The sequence below is a fragment of the Myotis yumanensis genome, unplaced genomic scaffold, assembly GCF_028538775.1.
Source record: "Myotis yumanensis isolate MYYU_CA2020_CCGP unplaced genomic scaffold, mMyoYum1.0.hap1 SCAF_14, whole genome shotgun sequence".
Lineage (NCBI taxonomy): Eukaryota > Metazoa > Chordata > Mammalia > Chiroptera > Vespertilionidae > Myotis > Myotis yumanensis.
This window is the reverse complement of record NW_027223765.1, coordinates 10945901-10957138: the sequence shown is the minus strand read 5'-3', so window position 1 is coordinate 10957138 and position 11238 is coordinate 10945901.

The following is an 11238-nucleotide window of genomic DNA, read 5'->3' as shown; positions in this document are numbered from 1 at the left end:
TTAATAACAATATATGTTTCGAGTGTGCAATTCTATGATACAACATCTGTACGTTGTATAGTGTACAAAAGAATGAAATTACATTGCCATCTGACACAATGCACAAAAACTAATTCAAAATGGATTTAAGACTTGAATATCAAACCTGAAACTGTAAAATACAAAGCAGAAAACATAGGCCTAGGGAAAAAAAATTATGTCGGCGGAACATGTAAGTATTGAGTGTAGAATATTATTGGATACCATGGCAAAGTGTTAAGAGAAAGAGGTAACTTCAGATAGAATTGACTAATTTGCAAATAGAAATAAATAGAAGCAGAGGTCTAAGGTCAGAAAAGCAGACTGCTTCGTGATCCTAGTTAGGATGGCATATAAAGAAGTTTCGTGCGCTAGGCAGTTTGTCTCAGTAGACTGAAAGGTCCCAGGTTTGATTCTGGTCAAGAGCAAGTCCCTGATTTGCAAGCTCATCCCAGGCCCCAGTAAGGGTGTGGGCAGGAGGCAACCAATTGATGTATCTCTCACATCTATGTTTCTCTCTCTCTCTGCCTCTCCCCCTTCCTTTCACTCTCTCTAAAGATCAATGGAAAAATATCCTCAGGAAAGGATTAACAAAAAATAAAAATAAATAAAGAGGTTTAGAATGGAAATATCCCTAGAAAAGCTAATCATTTGATTAAAATGATGCAAGCAAAAATTAGAGTGTAGCCTACATACTTACTGTTACAATGTTTCAGTGGATTAATGTGCCTGAAGAAAAAGATTGGACAAAGGGTGTGGCCTTCACATCTATTATTGTAGATAGACTTTTAGAAACAAAAAGAGAGAAGGGGAGAGAGAGAGAGAGAGAGAGAGAGAGAGAGAGAGAGAGAGGTGGGGAGCAGGGCAGTGTTGTAGGAAAAAACTCAGTTTAGAAAATCACTGTGAGTATAGTTGTTGCTCATGGAATTAGCTGGAATCAAAATAGAAAATGCCCAGTCAGTCTTGAAAGATAGCTACTACTGAAGAGATCAATAGCTTGACACTTAAAATGATCCTTTGGCTCTCACATTTCTTCAGGCAGGAAGCAGAATAAGAAAGTTGCAAGGACCCTTCAGGAGGGCCAAGGAGGATAATGGAAAACGAACCTCCCAGAGAGTAGAAAACCTTAAGCATGTCTGTGCAGAAGGATTTCAGAATTGCTATACACCTGTGACTCTGTATCTCCCATTTTCCCACTTTCCAAATGGGAATGTTTACTGTGTTATCCTCTCATTGTCCAACTTCTGCACATTGGAGAGGAAGGGGGCAGGTAACTCAATACACAGAGGTCCACACGGACATGACGTAGTAATTATTATACATCATGAGAAACTAGACTTTGAAAGAAATGTGTTGATTAGTTGGTATTTGGGATTGTCTCCCATGACAAATTGTTTTTTTAACGTGTGGGAAGAAGGGGACACCGAGATATAAGGTTGGTGACCAATGGTATGGAAAGTTATAGTATTCATATATTTATATGACTGAAAGTCAATATTAAGGACAACTGAATTTAGTAATTATTATTCATGTCTAGGTGTTGTGATGGCTCAGCAATACTGAATAATAGTATGAAGATATACTTTATAAATCATAGAATAATTTATAGATTAAATATTTATTCTACAAAACTTTCTTGCTTGCTTTTACTTCAGTTAAAATCAATAACCATGTTGTTATCAAAGTTTGTCCCATAATTTGTTTTCAAGTGGCAATCTATAATAATAAAAGTGTAATATGCTAATTAGACCGGACAGCCGAACAACCTTCTGGACATCATTCTGGACGTCCTTCCGGACGAAGCCACCGTGGTGGGGGCCGAGGCAGAGGTGGTTAGGGGCGATCAGGTAGGCAGGTGAGTGGTTAGGGGTGATGAGGCAGGCAGAGTGGTTAGGGACAATCAGGCAGGCAAGCAGTTGAGCAGTTAGGAGCCAGTGGTCCCGGATTGCAAGAAGGTACAGGCCAGGCTGAGCCCCTCCCCCCGCCCCCCCCCTCCCTGCATGAATTTTGTGTACCAGGCCTCTAGTAATGATATAAAAGATGAAAATACAAAGTAGAAATATATGCAAAGGGCAGACATTTTAAATATAAAACAAATGTAAACAAAAAATCTAGAGTATATATTTTCAAGAATGTTATTTTTCTGCTAAAGTATTCACTTTCTATTAAAGGTAGAACTATATAAAAATAAAATCACACATTTGAACAAAAATTTAATAAAATTAATTTGCATTTATATTTTGAATTGTATTTAAATTAATACTTTTTAGACATAAAACTACTCACATTTCTAGTCTTTCATGTCCATCTAATTGCCAATGTAAATCATCAGTATTGTCCTTCAGGCATATTGCCAATTTTATCAAATAATAACACAAGACACCCTATACATTTGAATTTCAGATAAACAGCAATAATTTTTAGTACAAGTATGTCCCAAATATTGCATAAGATGCACTTATACTAAAAAAGTTACCCACTTTTCTATCTAAAATTCAAATTTAACTTGCTTAAATTATCTGGCAACACTTTGCTTAATAGTACCACATTTTCCATAGCCAGTAGGTACAAATGTTGCAAATAGTATGATGATACCTAAGTGAATACCTGAGGAGGAAATAATTGAAAACCACAACTAGCAACAAAACAGATACTTGGCAATCCCGGGAACATATTTCAATATATCAAAAAAAATACATTTAATTCTCACCCAGAGGAAAGATTCAACAAGTTAATTGATTTGTCTTTTTTCTTACCTAAGTGCTTCCACTGCTCAAATTCTGAAGCAGCATCCATCTTCAGATTCACAACACAAGACGTGTTCATGGTAGTCAAACAGGGTTGTTTTGTGCCTAGGCCGTGTGGCAGAAGTCCTGGAGAGGACTCTTCCCCAGGGAACTGAGACCTGAAGTGGTGTTAATCATGAGAGTGCAGGTTAAGAGTTATGACTCATGCACTACAGTGCAAAGTCCTTCATCGCCAATATAGTGATGATAATCAATAATAAGTGTGTGTGTTGGGCTGGGGGGAGGGGGGGCAGGGGGGGTGGGTGTTGGTGTCCTCATTAAATCCTGGGCTATAGAAAGCCCAGAACCCAGCGTAGACATCCCTCATGCCCAGATGTAAAGATGCATAAATTAGACTTCAGATACATTTTTTTCCAAGTACCCATGCTCTGACAATGTCCCAGTTCCATCCGGAAGCTCTGTAAGCCCTTCAGTCCACATGACCAATTCCGGACAATGGACTGTGAGCACACTGTGTGTCCTCGCTGTGTGACACCCTTCCGCTGTTTCCAGTCACAGTGACTGCCTGGAGGTGGCAGCACAGCAAGACTGCAGGGCCTCTGTTTCTGTCCGAGTGACCCTGTGCCAACCCCCATTAGACACGTGGGAAAAAACCAGCAGGACTTCGGAAGACTTTTCCTCCCACCAAAGCAAAACCCGAGTGGTATCAATTCCAGACTTTACAAGAGCTTTCCAGATTTCAAGAGTATGTACTCACCTATGAGTTACTTTTCAGTTGTGCTTTTTTATTTACATTTAAATATTTAGTCCGACTAGAATTTTAATTTACTATAAGAGATAGCATATATATTTAAGTTTTTATTTTTTAAAAAACTGTCCAGGCAAAATTTATTATATAATTTATTTTATTTTTCTAATAATTTCCAATACCATTTTTATTATCTGCTACATGTCTAATTCTGGAAAGATGGCTAGTCACGCAGTGGAATGTTACATAGCTGTGAGGGGGAATGAACTATAGCTGTAATATAAAAACATGGACAAATCGTAGAAATTAATATTGAGTTTGAAAAAACCTGTTTAAGGAACTTCATGCAGTGTCTATGTATTTTTGTGTCTTCATAAAATTCTAAGAAACAAATCTGAACAACATATTGAAATGCACATATGCGGTAAAGTTATTTTAAAAGGAGCATAATGAAACAAAAACCCAGGTGGTGATGAACCTAGCAGTGAAGCTATAGGATTCAACTTCGGAAGTCATAGGTAGATTTCAATAATACTGACAATATTCTAGATAACATTCTAGGCAATGCAAAGTTAGTGGGTTTAAAGCTGTTTGATTATTTTGCTTTAAAATCTCATTTAATTCATAAGTTCTTTTGTAGATATCAATTTTTATTTTTAAATATCATAATGAAAAATATTTTTATCACAAATCTACTTTTTGTCCTTTGATTAAAAATCATTCTCCATGGATTCCTTACTGACAGATAATTGTGCCTGAATGCTCTATTAAAAAAGAAAATAAAATAAAAACCGAAACTTATAAGTAGTAAAGAAGGAAAGAAAAAAAAACTCCGTAAAAACATAATTCAATTTTGCCTGTGCCATATTGGCCCTGATGCAGTCAGTGGAGCAACAGCCGCGTCTTTGCGCGAATGTCATGAGGAACATTGGATTTAATAATTACACAGGAAACATGCTGGAGTTGCTAAGGCCAGCCAGGAGGGCTGCGGAAAATGATTTTATGTAGGAAATTTGAAGGCATCTATGTTTCTAATGCAAATGTTTCAGGTTCCTAATTGGAAGCGAGTGGTGTGTGATCCGTTTGTTTGCCCACATACAGAGAACGTAGCCTGGAAGAAAAGCCAGTTTGAGAGCCCTCCGTTTAAACATGGAGAGCAGCCCTTTCCTGGGGAGAAGTTACGGAGAGTCGTTTTACAGTGTGTCCGAGGGAGCAAACTTCCAGAGCAGCCAGCTCCTAAAGACGGGGGCCCTGCAATGAACACAGCCATCTGCAAGCCAATACCAATGAGAATGAGAATGAGAATGATCAGCGATGAATATCATTCTGGTGAAACTTCACAAACACTCCAAAGATGGATCCAGGCCACACCACAGCAGAGGCTGGGTACCGCGCAACCACAGTACCAGGTACAACCGCAGCAACATCCCTCGAAAAGGCTGCTTGAAAAGCCCTGCGTTTGCTGCCATTTCCCATAAGCCTTTGGTCCTGTTCTGTTTCACTTTTAATTTGCGGTCTTTAGAATGTGACCCTGTCGGAGAGCTGCCTGTGTAGACACATTCATCTCTGCCAATGCTTACTTGTCAAAGGAACAATTGGGAGGTTTTCATTCTCTGGATGAGTCCAACCTTCTTTACCAAGTTTGCCTTTTACAGACACAGGCAGGCCTAGAAAATATACCCATTAGATTTCGGAAGCTTTACATGCCTTTATCTTTGAAATTTAGAGGAAGGCATGTAAAAAGACTGTGCCAAATACACCACATGTCAAGGTAGCTATAACATCCTCCTTGTCAACTAACTCCTCAGAATGCGTAAGATTAGGCCTAAAATAGGCTTTTTTTTTCCCTCCTAAAGGGAGGAAATTGTGATTGAGACCCAGCCAGAATTTATCATGGGTACTGCTTTTAGGCAAATGGGACTTGGAGCAATAGAAAAGGTGTGTGAGGTCCCTCATGACTGCTTATCTACCCCTGGAGTTTGTTTTATGATCAACATCAGGAACCCAACATCCATCTGGCTGCATAGTCATTCCCTCTATGATGTCACTGTACTGCCCACGCTCTTTGCTTTCACCTAAATGTTCTCTCACCCAGTTCAATAGTCACTTAGCAGGTGTAAATATCTTTTTGACTCATAACACTACTCTCCCTCTCTGAAAAGACCTGTAGATTCTGAACTAGTTAGACATTTTCATCGCTTTTATCCTATCATGGCCTTTTTCCTGCCATAGCTAAGTGCCACGTGGGATATCATATCTACCTACGCAGTGTTCTTGTTTACTACTAATGTGCATCCCTGTATGTTCTCATTCGTATTAGTGCCAATATCTTCCATCCTCTCTGAGACCACTGTTTCTGGCATCATTTTATTTAACAACCCCTCTGTTTAGGTTACTAACTTCTTGTATTCTCTAGTAAGCAACACATGATTATCTGAAACATTTTATTTTCTGTAACATACACCAGAAAATTTTTATATGGGTAGGACACCCCCAAGTAAAATTTTAAAGTATTTAGATTGATCTCTTTCTATTCAAGTAAGCTCATTAGAATGCAAAAAGGTTGAATGGCATTGGTCAAGAAACAACACTGAACTGCATTTATTATTAAAGTAACTGGCAAAGTTAATATTTAAATATTATTAGTAGCAAATCGGGACACACTTCACAACTGATTGCAATATTCCAGGATATTGCACTATGGTTAATAACCCCTGAACAGAAAGAAACATTCTTAAACATTTTTGTCTCAGTCAGAAAGACCAGCTTAGTTTTAATCCATGTTATATTGGTGAATAGATCCAGCAGGACGATGTACAAAACTTCAAAAGCCCTGAGAAAGAGTTCCTCTGTTTATGTACATCTAATGAGAGGGTTTAAGTGTCTATTGTCAGCTAAGCCCAAGAGCTTCTGAGATAAGATGCTTTACCTCTGTCCTCGACAAACTATATTTCCTAAAATCTATCCAAGCCAGATTGATTGAAACAAATAGGCTTGCATTACAGAGAGAAATATCCAGCCTTCCAATTTCATAAGGAACATGAGGCATGTAATTAGCTTAGAAACCAAAGTGAAGACAGTGACAGATAATGTAGTCTGGTCTACTTAACACCATGGTCAGCTTCGTTTTCCCAGTCCTCCTTGACTGTGGAAGACGGAAAAGGAACTATGTGAATGCCGAGGCTCTCTGACATCTCCACATGATTATCATCCAACATAGTTCTTGGCAAAGGGGTATGAGCAAGTGAACCTGGAGATGATATTTCTCCTCTGTCCTCCGATTCAAAGTTTTCTGAAGAGTATTTTCTTCTTTGTCTTCCACATTTCCTCTTTTTAAAAAATTTTTGATAGTGTAATTTCCAGTTCTAGAATTTCTGTTTTATTCTTTCATAATTTTTGTTTCTTTATTGGGGTTTTCTATCATTTTGTTCATTACAAGAATCTTTTCCTTTAGCTCATTTAGCGTGGAGACAGGTCCCTAAGGTAGCAAATGCTCGGGAGCAATTGAAAAGATGGTAGTTTGCAGACTGCAGTTGGTATCCCTGGTTGATACTGATATATCCATTCACCCCCTCCTCCCTCTTTTTGTCAGGCAGCAGAAGAGGATATCTTCTCATGTGTAAAAGAATAAAATATAGATCTATGTACCCATAATCTGAAAATGTGAAGGAAAGGGAATTTTTTTTCTTGGGAAATACAAATGTAAAATTTTAATACAAAAAGAACTAGAAAACTAGAATATGCTAGAAATCACAATTGAAAAGGAAATACATCCTTAAATTCTATCTTTGTCAAGCCATCAAACTCAGATTTTCAAGATGCAGATTCTTCTTCTTTTTATTTATTCTTTTCTGGAAGATAGAAAATCATGAGCGGTCTGTTAGTACACTAACTATATGATTTTAATTACTCCCCTAATTGCTGAAATAGATAAAGACACCTCAAGAAGGGAAAATTATAAATTGACCTAATTTAGGAACATGTAATAAAGTATTGGGAGATGAGAAGAATAGAATTTCATATATATATATATATATATATATATATATATATATATATATTTCTAATACATATATAATATTAAAAATCAATGGATGATTTAAGAAGAACATAAACATATTGGAAAGGAAAGTGGCAAAGCTAGATATGAGGAAATCATGCAGAACTCTGTACAGAGAGAAATATGGAAATTTTCTAGAAAAGCTAAAGCTCATATCTAATATGCATCCCAGAAAAGGAGAGAATAAAAAGGAGGCAATAATCAATACAGAAAATGTGAAATGAAAGTGATATATATTATCACATTGTTGCCACAATTGTTGTGTCTATATTAATGACAGACAAGATAGAATCTGATGTGAAATCATTGCTAGATATAAACAGCATGCTTAATTATAGAAAAAATTAACAACCTATCCAGAAGACATGCTATTTGTAAACTTGTATCTGTCTAACAAAACATAATAAAAAATGCATAAAGCATAATTTAAATGATTATTAAAATTAATTAACAAAGCCATAAGAATGATCGAATATGTTAACACAGTTCTCTCAGAAGCAGATGGATCAAGCAGAGAGAACTGAAAGGACAATAAGTGATTTTAAAAAGAAACAGTTTAATTTTACAAATCTAAACTAATAGGTATACATAGAGCCCTGTACTAAATAAAGGATATGCATTGTTTTCAAGAGCACATGGACTATTAACAATAATTGTTCACATGCCAAGTCCTAACTAAGATCTCAACAAATTCAAAACCATTGACTTAACTGAAATAAAATGAAAGCCCAGTGATAAAAAGTAGAAACTCTCTAAAAAAAACAACACCTTTACAAACTAAAATTAAAGGAGAAAAAAATGTATTAAATAGTCCCTGGGATAAAAATGATTTTTAATGGTAATTACCATATAGAATCAAATTAAGGAAGTACTAATAGCAAAACTTTTGTTATGCAGCTAAAACTCACTAAGATAAAAATAAATATTATTAAGTGTGTATGATAACAAATATTAAAATTTAATAAGCTAAGCTTTCTCCTTAAGAGGCTATAAAATAATAATTGAACAAACCTCAAAATATTAGAAAGATACAAATGTAGGATTTAATGAAATAGAACATGTAGATATTTTAAAAAATTGTTTTCTTTTAGAAGAACTGATACAAAAATATGTTGGCAATATTAATAAACATACGTAAGAGATGGTACAATTTAAAAACTTTAGAAATTAATGAAACCATACCTAGAAATAATTTGGATATTCCTGAGGGACATTAAAAACCCAACTGAAAAATAGAAGAGACTCATGATATTCACTTGTGGGAAGACAAGGCAAAGATGCCAGGCCTCTAATCAGTCTGTCAACTCAATACATTGTCCGTGAAAATACCAACAACATGTTTTATAAACATTTATAGGCTATTTCAGGAGAACGGGGTCTCGCCTGGGAGATCTTTAGCCTCAATATAACACATCAGTAATTAGAACAGTGTGATATTGTTTAGGCAAAAACTTACTGCTACCGCCTCATTTGAGAAATTTAAAAAACAAAAATAACTGAGGCTTTAAGGTGGAAATGACTTATTCAAGTCTCATAGTGATCTGGTGACTGATTCGGGACCAAAGTTCTGGCCTCTTGAGTCTCAGGCCTGGCCTCCGTGTACTGCACTATGAGTTACTACTGTTTACTGCAGCACGTGGAACTCTCTCACAGGCTGTTAGACTAGCAGAGTTTATAAATCAGAGAATCTAGATTGTGCTGTGGTAAGAAACAGTCCCCCAAATTCCGTTGGTTGAAAAACGATTCTCCTTTGCTTGCTTGCTTTGTATGTCTGACATGGGTCAGTGTTGAAGTCGGCTCCACACAGTCACTCAAGGACCCAGGCTGATGGAGGCTGATCATCTTGTAGCTAGAGTGTCTGGGCAGTGTCTGAGAATCCCCCAGAGGCTTTTCATTGCCTCAGCCCAAAATGGCGTGTATCAGTTCCAGTCACACGTCATTGGTGACAGCTTGTCACTCAGCCCTGCCTGACTGCAAGAAGGCTGAAGAGTGAGGCATCACATCTGTCTGATTAAGGAAGAAAAGAACTGGCTATGGTAAGCCCTGGATTACACTTTCATGAAGTAAAGTGAAAGTAACTGAATTGTTAGGCTGGTGATTCTTTTCTCTCTCTCTCTCTCTCTCTCAGGCTTCCAGTTGTTTGTTTTTTATTTTTTAATGTATTCCTAAATACGTGTGTCTCCGCCCCCATCCTGGAGTTGAAGAAATATCTGATCGTGTAAGTGAAATCGGTGGTTCTGGCTGTGTGTGGTTAAAATGATAAGCAAAGGAAGAGGATCAAAACAATGGTTTGGAGGCTTGCCCAGGGTGCCAGGGATCTCCTTTATTTCTGGAGTGCAAGAAGACAGACCTGTATTTTACCAAAGAGTAACTTCTTGACCTGAAAGGGTTCATTCAGCTTCCTCAAATATTTATCCTTTTTATAGAAAAAAAAACAAAACCAAACACCTGCCTGTTGCCTATGTTAAAGGAAAAGTCTGAAGCAAACAGATAATTAGTAAACTCATATAATTTTTAATTAATTCTCTTTCCATAGCAAAAGTTTTCGCCTTAATTTAATACAATTCAATTAAACATAGACACAAAAAATTTTATATTTTAAAATTTATTTTTTAATTTATATAATTTACACCAAGAAGACAAAGGTCAATCAACTCTTGTTTTTCAAAAACTAGTTTATTGATTTTTAGAGAGAGAGGAAGGAAGAGAGAGAGAGAGAGAGAATGAGACCCAGAGAGAGAGAGAGAGAGAGAGAGAGAGAGACAGAGAAACATCTATGTGAAAGCATAAAATTGATTGGCTGCCTCCTGCATACCTCCTACTGGGGATTGAGCCCCCAGCCCAGAAATGTGCCCTGACCCAGAATCGAATGGGCAACCCTGCAGTGCATGGGAAGTCACCCAACAACTGAGCCACACCAATTTGGACACCATGCCCGCAAATAGCTTTCAGTTATATATAACATATACATGCATTGTATTTAACAGGCTGCCATGCAGTCATTAATATATTGATGTAGTCAATGTCATGAAAAGAACCCCATGACTTATTCTAAAGGACAAAGCAGGGAGCAGATTATAAAGTAACCTGTTTTGCAATCTATTTATGCAAAATAAAGCTATATATGGCTGGATATATATGCACAGAGATTGGCTAAGCACAAAAGTGATGACTGTTTGGGTGGTGATATTTTGAGAGATTTTTCTTTATTTTTTTTATCGTGATTCCCCCTGCTTTTTTAAAAACAACATGGCTCTATAGATTTTGCAAATGTGCATTTATTTTCAAAAGAAATAAAGCTTTTTTAAAGAGTAGCTTTGGAGAACAAATTGTACATACATTCATGCATAATTACAAATCTGCATATTCTTTTTCAGACACTGGCTATTGGCCTACAGCTAGGTTTCCAGTAAGATCTTAGTATTCTTTTTGAAATATTAACACCGTGGATATGTTTTACCTTTTAACCCTACACACGCACACACACACACACACACACACACACCGTTTTAAGTTATGAAGAACAGTTTAAAATGTGAGTGACCTATATGTCATTAAGGATGGATTGTAGCTGTTTTATTCTAGTGCCTAATCCATAGACCTTTAAATATGATCTCATTGTTGAGAAGCCAAACATATTATTTATTCAAATTTAGAATAACTTG